General features: G+C 41.0%; 1 protein-coding gene across 6 annotated transcripts in view; it reads right to left on the bottom strand.

Annotated features, from left to right (window-relative positions):
- Positions 1-12,722, bottom strand: part of RAD21 (RAD21 cohesin complex component) — a 146,211-nt gene that overhangs the window by 24,994 nt on the left and 108,495 nt on the right. Inside the window, exon 1 of one of the 6 annotated variants that reach the window (XM_079902307.1) lies at positions 2,935-3,249. The exons of 4 other annotated variants lie outside the window; for them this stretch is intronic. The gene's annotated coding sequence lies outside the window, so the exon portion shown is untranslated. Of the gene's footprint in view, positions 1-743; positions 2,907-2,934; positions 3,250-12,722 lie in introns of those variants that run through there. One more of the 6 variants, XM_079902308.1, reaches the window with a different exon arrangement.

The following is a 12,722-nucleotide window of genomic DNA, read 5'->3' as shown; positions in this document are numbered from 1 at the left end:
CTTTTAAAAATTGATCCTAAAAAGTAATTTAAATCTGATGTGAAATGACAGACTGATAATTTAGAACATATTCAGGAACGCAAAAACGGCGATTTCTTTAAGATGTTTCTAAAAAACCAAAGTCAAATTACAGCTCATGTTTCTACAATGATGTTAAATCATTATAATATTTCACTCATCTGTTAAAAAGCAGGGCAGGATACTGGTTGCATAAATTGGTATGACCTCTTTGAAGGGCAATGTGGCAACATCTCATACTTTCCAGCAAGAAACTGCACTTCCAGTAATAAACCAAAAGTATATTTGAGGATGTATAATAACAATTAAAAAAAAAAAACCAAAAACTTACTAAGCTCTAAGTATTTTATGTGTCCATCCTCTTCGTGATAGTCTTAGAAGATAAATACTGGCCCATTTTACAAACCAGGAAAAGGAGAAAAGGAGAGGATAAGGAATGTGGCAAAGGTCACCAGCATTTAATGCGAGTGGAACTTGAACTTCAGAGCCCACAAGTCTAACTAAACACTATGTTGCCTTGCCAGCATGACCTTTAATAGCAAAGTATTAGAAATAACCTACCTAGCCCTTAATAGTGACTTTTAGCAAATTAATACAATCATACAATAGAATTCCCATGCACTCTTAAACAATGATAAAAGAGAGCTCTCTCTATACATGTATACAAACACGCACTTGCATGAGCAAAAAATATCTATGGAGTGCAAACAAAACTGATGACACACCTTCTGTACTGTTGGACTTCTTTTCTTTTGTAACTTATGGCATACACAAACGTCATCTATTCAAAGTAAAAACAATTATTTTGGGAGTGCTTTGCCAGTAACTAGCATGTTAAGCTGCTTAATCTGTGTAGTTCACTTTCCCTAACTATAAAAAACTGGAAGGTGGAAATTCAGTGATAACTAACCTTAGAAAACATCAACATCGAACTCAGATAAGAATGGAACCATCTCTTTGGGGGTGCTTGGGGAGTGTCTCAGGGACAGAAGGTATTTCCAACCCTGCACCCTAGAGCTCCCCTCCCTTTTGATACTAATGTTCTTTGAAGAAGAGTTTTACAATCGGACAGTCCTAGGTTCAAACTCAGCTCCCTCCACAGTTGTTTTGTAAGGGTTAAAAGTGAATTAACATCTGAGTCTTAGCCTTCTCATCTATAAAATGGGGATGTTTCCCGAACAGTATTATGAGAATTAAACAGAACATCATACCCAACACAATGCCACTACAGACACAAATAGTTACTTTGGAAAAAAAATCTCCCACAGAGCACATACCAGCTATCATGATCATGCCTACCAATTCTGACATCACAACATTTAAACAAAAACCACAAAATCTTTATTTCTGATATTAGAAATTTCCCTTCTGTACCAAACTATAAAGATAAAACTTCTCAGAATCTTTATGTTCCAATAAATAGGAACTCACCAGGAAAGAAATTCTCATCCTTAAGAAAAGTTAATCCTAGATTGTACTAATGCGTTGCCTCTATAAACACAAGAAAGGTAAAAGCTATGCTCTATCAATGTAATTCTGACTTGTATACAAAAAGGTGTTATGTCCACTGAGTTATGCACTGCTGTCACCTCATCTACAAACTGGTAATAATTTAATCATTGGGTATGGCATACATCCTCATCAATGCCTTTTTAAAAGTAATTGATTAGTTGCTTCCAACATGAAACAAAGTAATTTAGTGACGCTACAACTTAGGAAAGCTTCTGCAGCCTGTCTTCAACATTCCGCACAACCACACAGCTCCCTGGCATTTACATTCGTTGGAAGAAAATGGGAATTTGTTTCTGGAATTCAATGATCATTCTAAACAATATACGGAGAGCAGATGTTAACTTTCGCTTGCAAAGGGAAGCCGATGAACAGTAGCCTTTACCAGAAACCCTTAAAAACTCAAGCGCGTTTTTGAACACTGAAAGCCTAACAAATCGTAAGGCGGCCAAACCCTCCAGCGTTTCCCTCTTTCAAATTTGAAGAAGGCCGCTAAGTCTGGCAGCAGCACAGCTCGACAGTGTCACCCCACACTATCACAGCAGATCATTCTCAAAGCCTTTCTCAGCGAGGAAGGAGACACCAGGCATTTGTCAGAAACGCCCCCCCCCCCGCACCAAATACAACACCCAATATCCTCAATCGCTAGGAAAGCCAGGGAGGAAAACCAATTATGCTAATTTCCTAAGAATCAGAGGCAACTTCCCTTGATCGCGTTTTCTATGGGTCTGGCCAATATTTGATATCTCCAGCGTAACCATTTTCCTTTTAAAAAACAAAACAAAACAAAAAAAAAAACGGGGAAGGGGGAGCAACACTGGTCCCTGGCGAGGGGCCCGCCCTGTTCTCCGGCCCCACCGTGGCCGCGATGGCAGGGCCCGCGTGCCTTCCACCCCCGCACCCACGCTCGGCGGACGGCTGCGGCCCCTCGGAGCTGGCGTCGCGGGCGGCCACCCCGCCGCCCTCTCCCGCCCCGAATCCCGCGTCTTCCCAGACAGCCATTTTCACCCGAAGAGTAGGCGGCCCGGTGCCCAGAGCGCGCTCGTTCAAACCTCCTCCTCGCCCTCTGGTGCCCAGAGCCGCGTCTCCCCGAGAGACCGACCGAGTAACTGCTTCTTTGGCCTTGAAATAGACCTGAACCATTTGTTACCCAATAGACAATGATGCGGGCCCAGGCTGCGCGGGTCCCGGCTGAGGGTGGGCACCTGGGCAAGGGGCCTGGGCGGCGGCGCAGCGGTTCGGGAGCTCGGAGGGTGGCAGCACTGCCCCGACCCGGGGCGCAGGCAGTGCCGACGTCTCCCTCGCCCTCCCCCCCACCCTCCTCCGGAGTCCCCGACGGCAAGACGGCAGGGAACGGGTGGGGGGAAGAGAGCCGGAGGAAAAGAAGGGGTCGGCCGACTATCTTACCTTGTTCTCCGCCGGGAGTTGGGCGGGCTGGGTGGCCTGGGGAGGGGAAAAGGGTCGGGGGAGGGGGCGGGGAAAGGGGGGGAGCACTTGTGAGGTGTAGCTTCGGAGCTGCTCCCGCCGCCGCCACGGCCGCCGCCTCCTTCCCGATTCACTCAAACAAACAAGATGGCTGCCGTTACGCCGCGGCTCTTCCTGCCGCCCAAATCCTCGGTTCAAATCGGCAGGATGTTTACGGTCAAAATGGTACCTGTGCGCCTGCGCAGCCAGCCTAAGACCCAGAAGGAGCAACGCAGGCGCAGCGACCATTTCCTTTTCTTTGGAACCCGCCTTCTGGTTGAGCAGTCCCGAACTGAGCAAGCGCAAAGGTGATTCTCTTGCTAGAGGGTCTTCTAGCGTCGCGGAACTGGCAAGCGGCGCGCGCGCAGTGCTTGCCAAGGAAGCGCTGATTGGATGTAACTTTATTCTTGGGCTTGTTTTAAAGAGAAAAAAACCTTTGTGTAGTTTTCTGTGCCCCTTACATAAAAATTCGTTTAAATGGTTCTGTAGCAACGAATGTAACATAAATCCCTTAAATAAGTTCTCTAAAATGTAGGGGTTCATTCATTCAGTCAACCTATATTTATAGACGGTCTTCTCTGAACCGCATACTAAGATAGCTAGGGCCTGGGATATAATGACGATATAGTGAGATAGTATCTGCCTATGTGCTATTACCCAAAGTACTTAAGATGATACAATGATCCAGCCCCTGTCTCCTGACCCTCTTGCCCCTCTCTTCCTCACTGTGCTCCAGTCATCAAACCAACAGAGCTCAAGAGTTTTGCACTCACTGTTCTCTGTGCTTAGAATAGTCTTGCATTTCCATCCCGTCTCCTTTTGTCTAATTCTTAATCTTACACTCTTAGCTCAAAAGTCACTTCCACAAGAGAGTCTTCCCTGATCCTCTGTATTATTGATATTTAGGATAACACTACTAATGTAAAAAAAAAAAAGGTCCCCATCCCGCCCCAAACTTAAGGGCTTTACAAAACGGCCCTGCCAATTTCTGCCTTTATGACCATGAGTAACAGCCTCTCTGTGCTTTCGGTTTCTCACCTGAGGATTGTTGTGAGGATTCATGAATACGTGTAGAAGCATTTGGAATGGTGCATGGCATGTTACAAGTAATCTAAGTTATTTTTATTACTATCTTCATTGTCATTATCACAATTATTCTCCCCTATAATTTTTTTTTTTTCCCTAAAGAATGGCACCCTGAGCTAGACAAAATGCTCCTAGCCAGAGTAGAGGATAAGATTACCATCGTTTGATGTGGACACCTAGCAGTTTTAACCCAGCCCAGGTGTATGCTAGTTTTTCAACTGCCCTGGACCCTTCGAGGGTTTTAACACTATACAACACAACTCACTTTTAACCTTCCTATGTTGTAGCAACAGGTGGATAAGAAAGTGGGCAGCCTTGTGCTCCATTTATTCTGTGTCACCTGATTTTTGCTTGGGGCAGGGTTTAACTCACAAGCAGGAGTCCATTAGCCAAGTGGTCATGGCAGCTGGAACTCAAAGCTTCATCAAGTGACTATCCTGGGGCTTCCCTGGTGGCGCAGTGGTTGAGAGTCCGCCTGCCGATGCAGGGGACAGGGGTTCATACCCGAGTCCGGGAAGATCCCACATGCCGCGGAGCGGCTGGGCCCGTGAGCCATGGCCGCTGAGAGGCCCGCGTACCGCAAAAAAAAAAAAAAAAAAAAAGAAAAAGAAAAAAAAAGTGATTATCCTATTTTAATTGGGCAATTTTTTGTTTATTTGTTCTTTTCTTTGTGTGTTTTTTTTTTTTTGCGGTACGCGGGCCTCTCACTGTTGTGGCCTCTGCCGTTGCGGAGCACAGGCTCCGGACGCGCAGGCTCAGCGGCCATGGCTCACGGGCCCAGCCGCTCCGCGGCATGTGGGATCTTCCCGGACTGGGGTATGGACCCCTGTCCCCTGCATCGGCAGGCGGACTCTCAACCACTGCGCCACCAGGGAAGCCCCCTTTGTTTTTTTAATGGGGACTTTAAGAGGCTGCCATTAAGGATAGTTGTTGAAATCCCAAGCTAAGTAGGGAAGGGGTGCAAGCACTTTTATTATTTTCATTGTGATTTCCCTCAACCAATACAGATTAAATGTTTAAAACATTTAAATCCTTCCTGCTGGTGTGGCTTTTCATAAACTCAACTCTGGCAATTGTGTCATCATCTCCAAAAAACAAAAACAAAACCAAAAACCCACCCCCCAAAAAACAAACAAACAAAAACCCAACCAACCAACCAAACACAGACTCACTCATTAACAAACTCTTTACAACAGAAAAATTCAATTTCTGCCAGTGAACGATTTAATTCAACACTTCGAAATAATTTAAGCATATCAGCTACAAAGTAATCTAAAACTAATCGCCTGGGAAGAGTTTTGAGTCAGGTTAAGGATTACATGGATAAGACTACATTGCATGGTGAATCCTTCTTCATTGTTAATATTAAATTTCAGTTTAAATCTGTCTCCATTTCAAAATATGTTCAGATGAATATGCATTGCCACTTCCTGTCTTTCTTATATTACATTAGTTTTTAGAGTTTTTGTCAGTGGGACCACATAGATTTCCTCTTAATTTGAATAGAAACAATTCTGTTTTACTAATTTCTAATAACAAATCTAACATTTAAATCAACAGCTTACTTTTTTATCTAAGACTTTTTTCCCTCTATCTTTGAAGGATGGTTATGAATATGGGCTTTGGGTTCAAATCCATCTCTTCTACTTCCCAGCTGTTTTACCATATGCAATTTATTATACTTCTCTGGGTTTTGATTTCTTTATCTACAAAAATGGAGGCCATACTCTTTATGACTGATGAAAGAATTAAATAAGATCATATATATGAAATACTTAGCATAGTGGCTGAAACTGAGTAATTACTCAATAAATTGTGACTATTACTCTTGAACCTTCTAGCTTCTGAGTAATGAAATAGCTGGCAAGGTATGGCAAATATTTATCAAATATTCAGCTTTTAAGAACATCAGTAAATACCTAATACTCTAAATGCCCCTCTTAACTATACTTCGCTCTATGCCCATTTTGTAATCCTTATTTGATTACAATTGTAATGTCTCTCTCTCTCCAGTACTGAACTCCCAAGGTACTATCACTTCTTTTCTCTTGAACCATTTATTCTTACCCAGTAGCTCTCCACTGCAGCCCACTTTCCCTTTCATGGATTTCTTTAATATTTTCTTCACATATAACCCTAATTCCCTAAATCTGTGGATTTGATTCTTTTGAACAAGGTATATATTCTGTTCTGGCTTGAAGTCCCATCCTATCAACATATTCATTCATTTCCTTACACACAACGTTGAGCTAGTTAATTTTTCTTGCTACAGAACTTAGCTGCAGTTAATATCTCCTTTACCTGGAAATACTTATTTGGTGAGTGTGCAATTTTGCAATGTAAAATTTGCAATTTTAATAATTGTGAATTTGTTTGACTAAAACCATGGCAGGACAGACTTAAATTGCAGATCTAATCTTCCTCCAGTTGGAATACTCTGCTTTTCTTTCCTGCTTCCTCAGTTAATGACTTGTATGATTTGGGATAATCACTGTCTGAAGAACTGGATGCTGCCTCTGTCTTAAGCATGTTTATAAAGCAGCTGTGTTCTATGTCTTATTATTTCAGGAACACACACACACATTCACACAACTGAGACTTTTCATGAGATAAAAACTGTTACAGAAATAGATGATCAACACATAGTAACAGAGTTGTTTAAGGTTTAAACACAATTTCATAGATTTGTTTCTCTGAATTGCTAAACTTTCAAAACATAATGCTCTATGACATAAAAAATATATCATAAGTAGGAGGGGTTAGATTAAGAGAGGAATAAGGCAAATGGATAGATTTTCAGGAGTATTTCAATATTAATAATGGATGAGTATTAAGTATGTTGCACCAGAATTTAAAAATTATTTAAATAAAGAAAAATCAAAGTATAAAATATTTGTTGCCTGTGGTTTCTAAAGTTCATTAAAGTCCAGAAAGAGTGACTAGCCCCTTTCAGATTGTGGGCTAAATAGAGAAAAATGGACAGAAAATGACTGAAAAAAATTGTAGATTCTTGCTTTTCTTCTACTGTCAACAATATTTTTTTTTATCCCTAAAAAGGATTGGTAATATTTTGATGAAAAAGGGAACACATTTTAAGGACAACAGTCATAGTCAAAAATGTTATAATCAGATGCATTATATTTAAGAAGCGGCGGGATTAAAGACAAAACATTGGTATTCAATTCTTAATATTCTAGATATTAAATAAGTTAGTGATAACGGCATGTGTGAGAGAGGGTTTTATAAATCAGAGAAATGGTAGATTTCATTCATAGTCACATGCTCAGCTTCAGGCATGTCATTTTGAATCAGGATTCTGCTCTGGAGAGGGCCTGCAAACATCCCTGTCAAGGCTGCACGGTCTGTTCAGACAGGTAGGTGTCAGCAAAGAAAAATTACTAGGGGCCAGGAGTGGCCTCAGGGATGTGCAGTTCTCTGGGCCTCATGGGAATGTGAATTTGTCAATGACTGAGGTTGAGGCCAGTGGAAGCTGCAGAAGCAGAAGCTGGGTCAGGGTCTATGATAATCACTTTGACTTTTCTTAGAAAATTTCATTATGCTAACAACATTTCCATGCTGGGAGCACTTTTAACTCCTTAGCTGGACATTTTTGTCCTTGACTGTTTTGATGCATTTCCTCTACTTTGAAGCCCATGATCTCTTCTGTAATAATGAGGCATCTTTGGGCTTCCCTGGTGGCGTGGTGGTTGAGAGTCCGCCTGCCGATGCAGGGGACATGGGTTTGTGCCCCTGTCCGGGAAGATCCCACATGCCACAGAGCGGCTGGGCCCGTGTGCCACGGCCGCTGAGCCTGCGCGTCCGGAGCCTGTGCTCCGCAACGGGAGAGGCCACAACGGTGAGAGGCCCGCGTACCGCAAAAAAAAAAAAGAGAGACATCTTTGACAATAATGGGTGCTTACCCAAAAGCAGATGGATAGTGTTTCCTCTGAACCCCTCCAGTCATTCCAGAATGCAGGTGTTTTTGTTATAATGTAATATACATTGTTCTTTTCATCCTGCAAATTGCTTACTAAAAATAGTAGGGCAAACTGCAGGAAAATAGGGCTGGGGTAGAGCTCTTAAAAGGAATGCAGAGAACAAAAATGGTAACATCTTAATAAAAAATCCTTGCAAACTTCAAAGATGTTAAATTACCACTAATCAAGGAAGTAATATAGTAGATACAGTATAAAAAGTAGGTGAGGGCTTCCCTGGTGGCGCAGTGGTTGAGAGTCTGCCTGCCGATGCAGGGGACACGGGTTCGTGCCCCGGTCTGGGAAGATCCCACATGCCGCAGAGTGGCTGGGCCCGTGAGCCATGGCTGCTGAGCCTGCGCGTCCGGAGCCTGTGCTCCACAGCGGGAGAGGCCACAACAGTGAGAGGCCCGTGAAAAAAAGTAGGTGTAAGTAGCTTGATGGAAAAGGTGTAAAGAAAGATAGAAGCTGCTAGGTTATGAGATAAGGGAAACTCCTGCAGTAAGCACTTGAAAGACACAGTGCGGGGCTCAATGGAGCCAAGAGCTGAGTGGAAGGAAATGGGCATCATGTACAGTCCTGTGTTAATGGGCTTTGCATTAACTTGATGGGGGCAAAAAATTAATGTGTTAGGGAAAAAAGAAATCACATCTGAACTAATGTAACTTCTGTGTCATTTGGAAATCATTCCCCTATCTGCCAATTGTAAGTGAGGAATTAATATTACTATAGAAACTCACACTGTAACAAAATAGATCAAAATTCTTTCCCTAAGACTAGAGTTGATGTTTTATTATCAGTGAGGCCTGGTATATTCATAGTAGGGTGGAAGAGAGTGATTTTCCACTTTTAATGGGTTTAAAACGCATCCCGGTATTCTGTTAAATTGCAGATTTGCATTCAGCTGCTTGGGACGGGGCCCAAGAATTTGCCTTTTTTTTTTTTTTTTCCTTCCTTTAGCAAGCTTCCAGGTAATTCAGAAGCTGTTGGTACGTGGACCACAGAAAGCGGAAAGGATTTTTAGAGAACAGACTTTGGAACCAGGTAGACCTGGGTTTGCATCATGGCTCTTCCCATTTAGTAGCTGTGTGACCTTGAGTAAGCTGCTTAACTTCATGAGGCTCAGTTTTTTCATCTGTAAAATCAGGCTACTTATATCTACACCTTCGCGGCTGTGGTGCTCATTACATGAGATGACATATCTAGAGCATCTAGAATGGTGCTTGGCACATTGTTTGAGCTCAGTAAATAGTAGTTATTCTTTTAATATTATTGTAGTTACTATTAGTGATATTTGGATATCTAATGACATACTTATTTTCCTCAACACATTCACCATTCATTTCTCCTGAGATCTGCTGATTTTCTCCTTTACTGTTGATCTTTATTCTATATTGAGTTCCGTGACAAAAACTGCGTATTACTTCCCAATATCTTTCCCTTTTTCTTTAGATTGGCATATGGCACCCAGCTAAAAGATGACATTTACCAACCTCCTATGCATCTAGGTGTGGCCAGGTTAATATGTCTTGCTCAGTGTTATGTGGGCATTCCTAGATTTCTTAAAAAGAGCAGCGTTTTCCAACTGGACAAACTCTTTATCCACTAGCTAATGGAAGGTAGGGTTCAAAAAGATGATACCAAGGAATTGTTTATTTTAGGTGTGAAATGGTATTGTGGTTATATATTAAAAGAGTGCCACTATCCTTTAGAGATTCATATTAAAATATTCACAGGTTAAAACATAAGATGTTTGGGATGTATTATAAAATAATCCTCAAGAAGTGGAAAGAGGAGTGGGTGAGGGGATAGAAACAGGATTAGCAGTGAGTAGACAATTGTTGAAGGTGGGTGAAGTGTACATGAGGAAATCACTCTCTCTACCTCTGCATATGTTTGAAATTTTCCAAAACAAAACATCAAAAAAATTTTTTTAATGAAATCAAGACATGAAGAATAATTTTAATCTTTTTTTTTTTTTTTTTTTGTGGTACGCGGGCCTCTCACCGTTGTGGCCTCTCCCATTGCGGAGCACAGGCTCTGGACGCGCAGGCTCAGAGGCCATGGCTCACGGGCCCAGCCGCTCCGCGGCACGTGGGATCTTCCCGGACCAGGGCACGAACCCGTGTCCCCTGCATCGGCAGGCAGACTCTCAACCACTGTGCCACCAGGGAAGCCCTAATTTTAATCTTAAATAAGCAAATTTCCAAAGATTCACAGAACGTTTTTTAACCAGCATTTATTCTAGAACATTTGGAATTTATAAAGTATATTTATATGTAACCATCCAATTCTCCAAGTTATTCATCTGTTCTATTTGGCAATGATTAATCTAATTGGAAATGGGACTTCTCATTCATACATCTTACTGGTAGCACAAAATCAGTGACCTTTATGCACACTTGGAAAGACAAACTGAGGTGAAATCTAATATTTTAAGCAACACATCAGTTAGTCTCTATGGTCTTCCATATTTTTTCTTGCTTCCCGACTGTCATCACTCATTTCTTTCGCACAGTGAGACCATGAGTATCAGAGGCGAAGGTGGGTCATGGTATCTTCTGTTTAGGTTCTAACAGATCAATGGCTATTAATCCAACGCTGCCACCCTCTATGTCTGTCTGGTAACCATACACCACATTACCATTCACCAAGGACCTATTTGATAATTATTACATAACACTATTTTCAATATTTTAAAAACTTTCCTTTCTCTCTACATCCCTTTCCAGCTACGGCACCACTTCTCAACTACCATTTACAGCAAAATTTCTTCAAAGAATTGTTCATGTTTTCTACCTCCAGTTCCTTCCCTTCCATAATCTTTTCATTGCAGTAAAATATATATAATACAGAATTCACCATTTTAACCACTTTAAAGTATACAGTTCAGTGGCATTTAGTATATTTACAATGTTGTGCAACTATCACTATTATCTAATTCTAGAACATTCTTATCACCCAAAAAGGAAAACTTATACCCATTCAGCTATCTCTCCCTATTCCATCCTCCCTCCAGCCCCTGGACATCACTAATCTCTGGATTTTCCTGTTCTGGATTTTTTTTTTTTTTTTTTTTTTGCGGTACGCGGGCCTCTCACTGTTGTGGCCTCTCCATTTGCGGAGCACAGGCTCCGGATGCACAGGCTCAGTGGCCATGGCTCATGGGCCCAGCCACTCTGCAGCATGTGGGATCTTCCCAGAACGGGGCACAAACCCGTGATCCCTGCCTTGGCAGGCGGACTCTCAACCACTGAGCCACCAGGGAAGCCCTGGATATTTTATATAAATGGAATTATACAATATGTGACCTTTTGTGCCTAATTCTTTAACTTAGCATAATGTTTTCTAGGTTCAGCCACAATGTAGTGTATAGCTGTACTTCATTCCTTTTTCCTGGATATATAATATTCCATTGTATGGATATACCACATTTTGTTTAACCATTCATCAGTTGATGGACATTTGGGTTGTTTCAACCTTTTGGCTATTGTGAATAGTGTTGCTATGAACATATGCATACTGATATTTGTTTGAACACCTGTTTTCAATTCTTTGGGGTTTTTACCTAGGAGTGGAATTACTGAGTCATTTGGTAATTACTGAGTAATAGCCAAACTCTTTATCCAGTGTCTGTGCTATTTTGTATTCCTACCAGCAATGTATGAGGGTTCCAAGTTCTCTAGATCCTCACCATGACTAGTTATTTTCTGTTATTATTATTTCTTAATTCTATCCATCCAAGTGGGTGTGAAATGGTATCTCATTGTGGTTTTGATTTGTATTTCTTTAATGGCATTGAGCATTTTTTCATATGCTTGTTGGCCATTTATGTCTCCTCTTTGGAGAATGTGTATTCAAATACTTTGTCCACTTTTAATTGGGTTGTTTACCTTATGTTGTTGACTTGTATGAATTCTTAATATATTATGGACACGACTCTTATCAGGTATATTATTTGTAAATATTTTCTCTACTTGGGTCATTCTTGACAAAGGATAGCACAGAACCTAAAAATCTCAAATGTTCTGATATTCAATTGTGTGGGTTGAAAGTATAGCTTTTTAAAAATTTAGTTTGCCTATAGGCTCATTATTAGTAGAGATAAAAAATTTCAAATCCTTGAATTGCAGGCAATACTAGAGTCCATTTCTAATACCCAAATACTTCCCTAAACACTGAAGTATTTACATGTGCAATTTCGTTCTCAGACTATTTGAAATATTACCTTGGAACTACAATTAAATTAAATGTTAATGGGTTTAAGGAAGGCTACCACAACAGAAATTCAATGTCTTTGAATATTTCCTGATTCCTGGACCTTTGCAAAATAATATATACTATTTAATTTTAATGTACTGGATTACCAGGCTTGGAAATTTGGCCTTACATGTTTAACATTACAACTGATAGGCTGATTTATTTTGGAAGTCAGTAGACTCCTGACATTTTTGTAAAATAAAGATAGCCCATGCAGAATTCCTATGAATGACCTAAAGAAGATGTGTCAGTCAGGGTCTAGCCAGGAGACATAAATAGCTCAGTAAATTGAGTGGAACATTTCAATATAAAGAATTATTATCTAATAATGAACTAATAGCAGGGAGTAACTATTAAGGGATAAATAATTAATAGTTAACTAAATAACAGGAGATTACAGCTTAGCAATAA

Source organism: Stenella coeruleoalba, assembly GCF_951394435.1.
Source record: "Stenella coeruleoalba genome assembly, chromosome: 17".
Classification (NCBI taxonomy): domain Eukaryota; kingdom Metazoa; phylum Chordata; class Mammalia; order Artiodactyla; family Delphinidae; genus Stenella; species Stenella coeruleoalba.
The sequence above is the reverse complement of the archived record's forward strand: the minus strand, read 5'-3'. Positions and strand labels throughout refer to the sequence as shown.